The sequence below is a fragment of the Sciurus vulgaris genome (genome assembly GCF_902686455.1).
Source record: "Sciurus vulgaris genome assembly, chromosome: 3".
NCBI lineage: Eukaryota > Metazoa > Chordata > Mammalia > Rodentia > Sciuridae > Sciurus > Sciurus vulgaris.
The window spans coordinates 60,707,761-60,716,956 of record NC_136463.1 but is presented as its reverse complement, the minus strand read 5'-3'; the positions used below and the strand labels follow the sequence as shown (position 1 = coordinate 60,716,956).

General features: G+C 40.0%; 2 pseudogenes across 2 annotated transcripts; both read right to left on the bottom strand.

Moving 5' to 3' along the window:
* Positions 1-2,088: 2,088 nt before the first annotated feature.
* LOC306655734 (olfactory receptor 3A2-like) lies at positions 2,089-3,032 on the bottom strand (annotated as a pseudogene). The gene has a single exon. The product of its transcript is annotated as an olfactory receptor 3A2-like (transcript).
* A 4,189-nt stretch (positions 3,033-7,221) lies between these two features.
* LOC306656070 (olfactory receptor 3A2-like) lies at positions 7,222-8,159 on the bottom strand (annotated as a pseudogene). Its single transcript has one exon. The product of its transcript is annotated as an olfactory receptor 3A2-like (transcript).
* Positions 8,160-9,196: the final 1,037 nt, after the last annotated feature.

The window sequence follows — 9,196 nt, the reverse complement described above, 5'->3', positions numbered from 1 at the left end:
CATCTTTCTCTCTCTTTTTCTTTCTTTTTTTTTTCCTATTGGGTTGATAGCTTTTTTTTATAGATTCATCATGGCTTTTTATTTAGCTTTATTCTCTTCCCTAAATTTTCCCATCACTGCCTAAACTGTGAAAATTGATCTGGGTCCTTTCACTGGGTTCCCTTAGCCATGCAGCAGCATGTTGAACTTTGTCGGTAGGGTGTGTGTGTGTGCAAGACAGGCCCTTCAGGAGCAAAAACTTGCTTTTATAGTTCTTTCATGCTTGCTTAGTAAGCTATTTATGGTACCTTGACAGGATCCTGGAAGTGCATGCTGTATCTGGAGGTCTGGTTTTTGCCTCTTAGGCAACTTTTCTAGCACCAGGTCCTGACAGTGTGCTCCACTTCTGCAACATACAGTGCCTGCTGTGCTTGGAAGCCTGCAGCACTGAAATACCAGTGGTTTCTTCTGTAAAGAGTCCTTCCTTGCCCATGCCCTCTCAGTGCCCATGTGTCCTCATAGTAGAGTGCCTCCAGTGAGACATCAACCTGTGAACATATTATTCCACAGGGGTGGTGCAACAATGACTTCCCCATTCATTGAACTGGATCTTAGTCTTGGACTTGGGTCAGTTCTTTTGTGGGTATTCTACCACAGTCCTAGAGGTAGTGGCTCTTATTTCTTATTCCTGTGATTCCTCTATTCTTTGGTGTTCTCTTCATTTATTAGTAGCCAATCCCTCATGTTATGGTTTAAATGTGAGTTGTTCCAAAAAAATTCAAGCGTGAGGCGACATAAGAAGGTTTAGAGGAGAAATGATTGGGTTATTAGAGCCTTACACCAATTAGTGAATTAATCTCCTGATGGGATTAACTGACTGGTAACTGAAGGTGGGAAGGGTTTGACTGGAGGAGGTGGGCATTGGCGGCGTGAGTTTTGGGTATAGTTTTGTATGTGGTGAGTGGTGTCTCTGTTTTCTGATCATCATGTGAGCTGGTTCCCCCGTCACATTCTTCCACCTTGATATCCTGCCTCACCTCAAGTCCTGAGGAATGAACATGTCTATAGACTGAGACAGTTGAAACCATGAGTCCTCAAGTAAACTTTTCCTCCCCTAAAATTGTTCTCTGTGGGTCTTTTAGTCACAGCAGGAAAAAAACCTGACTAAAACACCTTGTTACTCTAAGCCCCTGTTAATTATTCTTTATATTAAAACTCCTATTCAAGTTGCAATGTGGTTTCTCTCTTCTGATTGGCCACAAAAAAAGTCCATGTTTCTCAGTGTCTCTGGTAAGAAGTCTCCTTGAAACATATAAGTCCACAATTTGACTTTCAAAAGTCCATTCAGTGCCAGCACTTGGTTCTATTCCACAGTCAAGACATGGCAGGGAGTGGAGATGAAACACTCTTTTTTTGATCTTCAAATACCATGTGCACATTAAGATAATTTCTATTTTTGTGGAGTTTTCCCCTATCTAGACCCTTCCTGTCCCCTAAACATCCATGAGATTCTCATGTGATAGTGGAGAAAGGAACTGATTTTCTTGGAGGCAAAAAGCAAAGAGTTGGATGAGATCATCCCTGGCAGTGGGCCCATGGCTTTTTAAAGGAAACTTTCCAATTCTGGTCTGGAGGGACTCTCACATCCACACCAGAAGGAAACTTTACAATGATATTCTTTGATACTTAAGCAGTGATGAACTAAATGAATGATCCCTTGGGACACTGCTCCCAGATATACAGGGCTTCTATGGTTTCAACTCTACCCAGAAAGTGGGCACAGTAAAAAGTAAGGTAGCCACATGCCCAGGGGCCCTCACAGCAGTACCTGAATTCATAACAATTGCACTTGTTTTTCTTTATAGCAGTTGTGATTATGTGATTACTGTATGCGTTGTTTATCTTGCTGGCTTTTTCAGGATGTCAGTTGCACCAGTGCAGGGACTTTTGTCTATTCTATTGTCTATTCACAAATCTCTTGAAAAACTAAATTACAGAAATAATTCAACAAGTACTTATTGAGAGAGTAAATGAATGAATTATGTAGGGTCTCCTTGTAGGGTAAGCACATAACACTAATCTTCAGGCAATGGGAGATAGGAAAAATGGTTATGGACCTCTTTTTTTACTTATTGCTGCCTTCATGGGAAAGTTTCCTATCCAGAAAAGGCAGGAAGGGAGGAATCCTATCACTTCTAAGGTCAGTGACAACCTTCCCACAAACACTTGCCTCAGAACACCCTGCACATCAGGGTTTCTGAGGCTGCAGATAAATGTGTTCACCATGGAGTTGATAACAGTGCTGAAAATCCCAACTCCTTTATCCTTGTATGAAGCTTCCTTTGAACCCAGATGTAGGTAGTTGAAGATGCCTGTCCCATAGTAAAGGCAAACCATGATGAGATGGGAGCTCTGTGTGGAGAAGGCCTTCTTCCTTCCCTCAGCAGAACAGATTCACAGGACTGCAGCTGCCACATGGATGTAGGAGCTTGATGATAGCTACAGGAATACCTGCCATTATAAAACCCACGGCAAACAGCAGCAGCTCATTGAGTTGGGTGCTGGACCAGGAGAACTGGAAGAGCTAGGGAAGGTCACAGTAGAAGTGATTCACTTCTTTGGGTCCACAAAATTAAGGGTAGTTAAGGCAACAGTATGGATCAGTGCATTGGTAAAGACCCAAGCCCAGGACACAGCCACTAGTATCCTCTGGACTGTCTGGCTCATGCAGGTGCTATAGGTGAGGGGCCACTGAATGGCCAGGAATCAGTCATAGACCACTTCTGTCAACAGGAAGCTGTCTATTCCAACCAACAGATGGAAGAAGAACTGTGTGAGACACACATTGTAGGAAATTATATGCTTGAGTGACACAAGACAATCTAATGATCTAACATGGGAGGAACAGTGACAGTGATGCACCCAATGTCCATTGCTGATAAGTTCTCCAGGAAGAAGTACATGGGGGTTTGGAGTTTGGACTCCACCAAGAGGGCTGCCAGTATGCTGATGTTGCCCTCAACTGTGACCAGGTAGGCAAAGAAGAAGAGCATAACACCTTTACTTTGCTCTTGGTGGAGATGCCTATGCTGCCAACACCTCCCATTGTCTCCTAGTTGAAAGGATCAGAATAATTGATAAAACAAATCTTTAAATATAGTAAGACTTAGTGGAACTTCCCTATTTTATTCCTTTGAGGAATCAACTCAAAATAATAAGCAGATTTTGAAATAGAAAAATTCATATCTTCAGGGAAACTAGAAAACATTTTAAAACATATCTTAGGTTTAAAGCTTCTCTAAATGATGAAGATCAAGTGAAAGTACAGCAGGAATCAGAAGTTACACATGATTGTGAATGTCAGACCCTCCAAGTACATTTCTCCAAAGTGTGGGCAATACTCTTAAATATACAAACTCTCTAGTTCAATGAGTTGCTGTATTTCTTGTTGTTACTTAAGCCCTTATGTTGTTTTTAGAGAGCAGCTTGATTTAAGATTATTTATTCTGTTAATAGGGCCAGCTACAACCCTCCTAAATCAAAGTTGTAAGCACACCCCAAAATTTGATTACTTCTTGTTGCAGTTAGAATTTTGTATTGCATAGTGAATTTTTTTCACTTGTTCTGCACTCAGTTAGGCAATATAGATTGACCAATGAGACCAGTTTAAGAGGATACCCTTTAGTGAAGCAGGCATAGACATAGAAAACCATACTGAATTGTCTTTTACATAGATCAAACTCTGGATCAAAAATATCATTGTTTCTATTGCCCATGGAATAAGAAAAGGCAGAGCTTCATTCAAAGTAATGTCATTATGCAGAAGCTAGAGAGAACAAAGGAAAATAAAGGTGGGGGTGGATCTCCTAAAAATCAAAGGGAGAGCAGGAGAGGAAAGGGAATAAGAGGAGGCAGGAAGGGGGAAAGCAGTGGAGAATGATTTTGCCCAAATTATATTGTTATATGGTGTGTATGTACAAATAACAAGAAATTACATCAATATGTACTGCTACCATGCACCAAGAACAAAATGAGGAAAACAGTGTAATGTCATTACCTGTGCAGAATAAAGAAAAACCAGAGGCTAGAAAGTCATCAGAGTCTGGTAACTAACAAAAGGTAATGGGTGATCAATGAGGCAGAGCAACTCAGGGCAGGAGTGGTTCAGGAGTTCTTGAAAATCATAAATGCTGTATTTGATGACTTATATGACTGGGGATATGGTCACCAAAAGCATTTTTGAAAACTATTGTTCATAAAAATGAGAAATGAATGCACAGTTGGTGGCACAGATTTTTCTGGTCTTATTTTGGATCTGAGATACATGGGAGGCAGGACTGAATGAGAAGCCCTCTAGGGAGACTGTACATTGTTCAGGTGAGACCAGAAATACACAAATACTGCATGGCCATCAGTTCCATGGCTGCCTATCAGCTTTGACCATAGAGAAGTAAAGATAGGACATACACATAAGCAATCATGAATGAATAATTTTGTAGGAGTCACAAGCTTGGCTGTGAAATAGAATTATGTGGGAACATCAAAAAAATCTTGATATCTGAACTTCACCTCCAGGGTGCGTAAATCAGAACCTCTGAAGGTGAAACTAAGGCTTTGATATTTTTCAAAGCTCTCTCCTTATCACTGCTGTCTTGGAATTCCACTCCATGAGTATTTCCAATCAGCAACTCTCTCTTGTCATTTTCTTAAGTTTAAGACATACTCCTGTCTCATTTTACTTTGGTAGTCCTGAAGGAAGAAACAATAGTTTAAAAGCTGACACACAGAAAAGTTATAGAAATTTGAGATATTTTACAAAGGTTTGGTGATCAATATTTCCAACTATGATTCTTAACCCTCTGTTATTAGTAATTCCCAGACCTCATGATTATTGGAATTATTTTGGATGCTTTAAGAAGAAAATACTGATGCCCAGGCCATTGACCAGGAATTCCAATCTAATTAGTTTAATTGGTGACAATGCATTGGTGAAGGTACAAGCCCAGGATGCAACCAGAAATACTCTCTGGATAGTCTCGCTCATGTGGGGGCTGATGGTGAGCAGACAGCAGATGGCTGAGGCAACCAGCCCTTCTAGGTTATATAGTCCTTCTGTAAAGAACCCTCCACTTGCCCTGCAAGAACCCATGAGGATAGGGATGGCAACAACATCACATAAAGGGGTGGCCTGGGGATTTGTGTGTCACTTCATTAAAGTCATAGCATGGAGTTGTGAGTTTGTGTGCATCTCAGGTGGTTCAAATGCCCAGCCAGAATAGAGAACCTCTGATACATTTGCAACATGGGAGGTGTGATTATGGCTTCTCCCATCTTCCTTGCTTCTCTTTGTACATGGTACAGAAGGCCACCAGCCCCTCTAGGTTGCATAGACCTTCTACAAAGAACTCTTCTCCTGTCCTTTCAATGAAATATAGATTGATACATATTTCAATCCCATCTCATTTGACACTTTATTATAGCAACAGGCTGACTCCAATGTGAAGTTGTTTCAGTTACCAGTCTTCCCAGTGAGGTCTCCATCCTGTGTGTTCAGGACATGTGGTAGGGACACCACATGGATGAGAATGTGACGTGGCATCTGCAAGAGGTTCTTAAAATTCTAAGATCACATAATTTTGGAAAGGTGGAAATCATGCTCAGGCCTGATTATCAATTATGAAATGATAACTGATAAATGCTTTGCAATTGGAAAAAAATGATGGACGATGACATTTTTTACAAACATTATATTAAAGAACAATTAACTGCTACCAGTTTTTCTCCTTGGATTCATTTTAAGCAGCTTATCTTGCCTCTGTGATTTCCATCTCCTTGCTCATATTGTTAGATAACACAGTATGGGAAAATCACATCTTCCATTCTGACCCACTAATTTTCTATCTCCTTTGATCTTTTAACAGTCTCAAATATCTTATCCATTTCCCCAATTCTTCTTATCTCCCACCCTTCTCAGTAATGCTTTTGGTCCTCTCCAATACTTCCTTTCTTTCTTCTCAGTCTCCTTTGCTTGCAACTCTACCCTGTTTCTCCCTATTCCCCATTTCCAATTTTATTTTATCACAAACTCTCCACTTACAATCTTGTTTTTCTTCTCTCACTCATATCTATTCCATTTCTCTCTTTCAACTTCAAATTCCTTCACCCATATTGAATATCATGGAGAAACCAAATCACAGCTGCAGGTCAAAGAAATAATGTCATGAAGCAAATTAAAAATATATCAATGGCATAGGAGAGTTGCCAGGAATAGACAATCAGTACTAAAAAGCATACTGGAAGAAAGATACAGCTAAATGATGGCTGGAATAATGACTGGTAAACAGAAAGCAGGATGAGACAATGCTCTACTCCTGTACAGATAATGAGAAATTTAGAGACATGAATCACCACATGACTTGTATTTACACTTATATGTTGTATCAACTTGTAGGGTCAGTGACTAAGTGTGAGAATTTAGGGATAATATTCATAGTAAACAATCTGAGATTATTGAAAATATTTTTTTAAAATGTTTAGATTGTCAATTCTTTTCAAAAGATTTGAAGTGAATGGGGAAGAATGAGTGAGGGTAATCCATTTCTGTATCATAAAACATATCATACAGGTGAATGGAGTTTTAAAAACATGTCTTTGAGCTGCACCAAACTTCAAAATATTCAGAATTATAAGAGAATATATAGCTGCATAGCTTTCTTTTTGCCCCTTTGTGTCTTTTGGGATCTTTGTGTCACAGAAAAAGCCTACTTTTTCTGTTTCGTTTTTCTCCCTAGGGCTGTACTTCATAAAAAGAATAACTTAAACTGAAATTGAGAGAATAATGTAATCTCTGGTGCCTGAGAGTTTTATGGAGTGCTCTGGGAATTGAAGCTATAAGTGAGTTTATGTCATTCCCCTTAGGACATGAATCTATAGGCAATTGCATGTTCTTAAATTTCACCTTTACTCAGTAAAGGGAAGTCACAGTAACCAAAGTTATAATTTGTCATAGAGGCTGGCCTCATGGAATCTATAAATCCATTTCCTATAACCGGGTAGAACTTAAATGGGAAATGTTAATTTTCCTTACAAAATGTCCTCAAGTTCAGGAAGATAGAAGATTTTCTGTAGTATTTTTGTTAGTTCTTGACTCTACAGGATTGTTCCCCTTTAGTTCAAAAAGACACAGGAAGAAAAGGACACTTGAGACTTTCTCACACCAATGACCACTTCCCCAGGACTTCCTCACACCAATGACCACTTCCCCAGGAGCATCCTCCATAGGGCAGCCTGCACATCAGGGTTCCTGAGGCTCTAGATTTTTGTGTTCAGGCTGGTATTGATGACAGTATTAAAAGTTCCAACAGCTTTATCCTTATCTGAAAGTTTGGCTGAACCTAGAGACATGTAGTTAAAAATACCAGAACCATAAAGCATGGCAACCACAAAGAGTTGGGAGCTAAATGGAGAAGGCTTTCTTCATGACCTCTTCAGAGTGGATTCACAGGACTGCAGCTGCCACATGGATGTAGGAGGTGATGAGGAGAACTACAGGGGTACCTGCCATGAGGATACCCAGATGAAAGAGCAGCAGTTTGTTGATCTGGATGCTGGAACAGGAGACCTTGAAGAGCTGGAAGAGGTCAGACTAGAAATGACTGATCACATTGGGGTCATGGAAGTTGAGATTGAATATGGCCATAATATGGGTCACTGCATTGGTGAAGGCATAAGCCCAGGACACAGCCACCAGTATCCTCTGGACTGTCTGGCTCATGCAGGTGCTATAGGTGAGGGACCAGCAGATGACCAGGAATTGGTCACAGGATATGTCTGTCAATGGGAAGAAGTCAACCCCAACCAGCAGATGGAAGAACTGGGTGAGGCAGACTGCATATGGAACTGTATGCTTGTGGAACAAGATATGACCCAGTATTGAGGGAGTAGTGGCAGTGATGTACCAATGTTCATAATGAATATGTTCCCCAGGAAGAGGCACATGGGGCTGTGGAGTTTGGGCTCCACCAAGAAAGCTGCCAGGATGCTGAGGCTGCCCCCAAGTGTGACCACATGAGCAAGGAGGAAAAGTACAAAGATCACTGGACATAGGTCTTGAATCTCCACCAAACCCAGCGGATGAATTCAGTAACTGCTATTCCACTGGACCCAGATTTTGGCTGCATGAATTCCTGCAAGGAAACACCCAAGGAGGAAAGAAAATAAGTCCTCTAAATTGGCTTATTTAACTAAAATAAGTTTTATGTATGCCCAGACCTCTGATAAACTCCCTCTATCCAAGAAAGAACTTTTCTACTCCCCAAGTCACACTATAGTTAACTCCCTCACCATATTTACTCCAATACCTTTACTTATCCTAAGGTATTAGGGCAGGTGACATTACCATTCTGGACTCCCCTCCCTCCCCAAAATGAAATAATCTATTTGTAGGATTATGTGGTACAAAAGTTTTGGAAAAAATAAATGAGCAAGAAGCATACTTCTGGTATGAATGCAGCAGAGTAAACCCAGCACTTTCTCTTCTGAGATTTCATCCCTTACCAAATCAAGCAGAAAAATAAACAAATAGATTATGTCTTCAAAGAAACAAATATCTAAAACACCAGTCCATAAAATAGAATTAAAGGCTTTGTGAACCGTAGTGAGGAAATAGAAAAGTAACAAGAAGTAGGGAGGGAGACTCCATGGTCATTGAGAGAAGAATATAATTCTGTAGTGAAAGGGGTAGCCAATAGGGAACAACACCATAAGTCCTCATTTGCAATAAGAAGAGTAGGGTATAAATTATTGTATCATGATTTGTTGTGATCCAGAGTTAGATTCAAGAAGTAGAGAAAGGGCTAAATGAAGAATCAAATACACAGGCAAATTGTAATCACAGGCATAAGAGGTAAAAGTTAAGGAAAATACCCCTAACAGTTCTAAATTACCTGTCAACATTGATTATAGGTTGGTAAATGCTAAATTAGTTTCTCTCCAACTTGAAATCACAAAATAAATCTCTGCTAAGCCAAAACATAGACCCTCCTGAGAAAAGTAACTTTCAAGTATTTACTTTAGCAATAACTCACTTCAGTCAAGGATTGAAAACCAAGTAATTGCAGAATCTTCACAAGGATTCCACAAGAAAGAGAAAGGAAACAAGAAAAATAATGGAAGGTAAAATTCAGACCACAGAAGATTGCCATGTAACAGAGGAAAA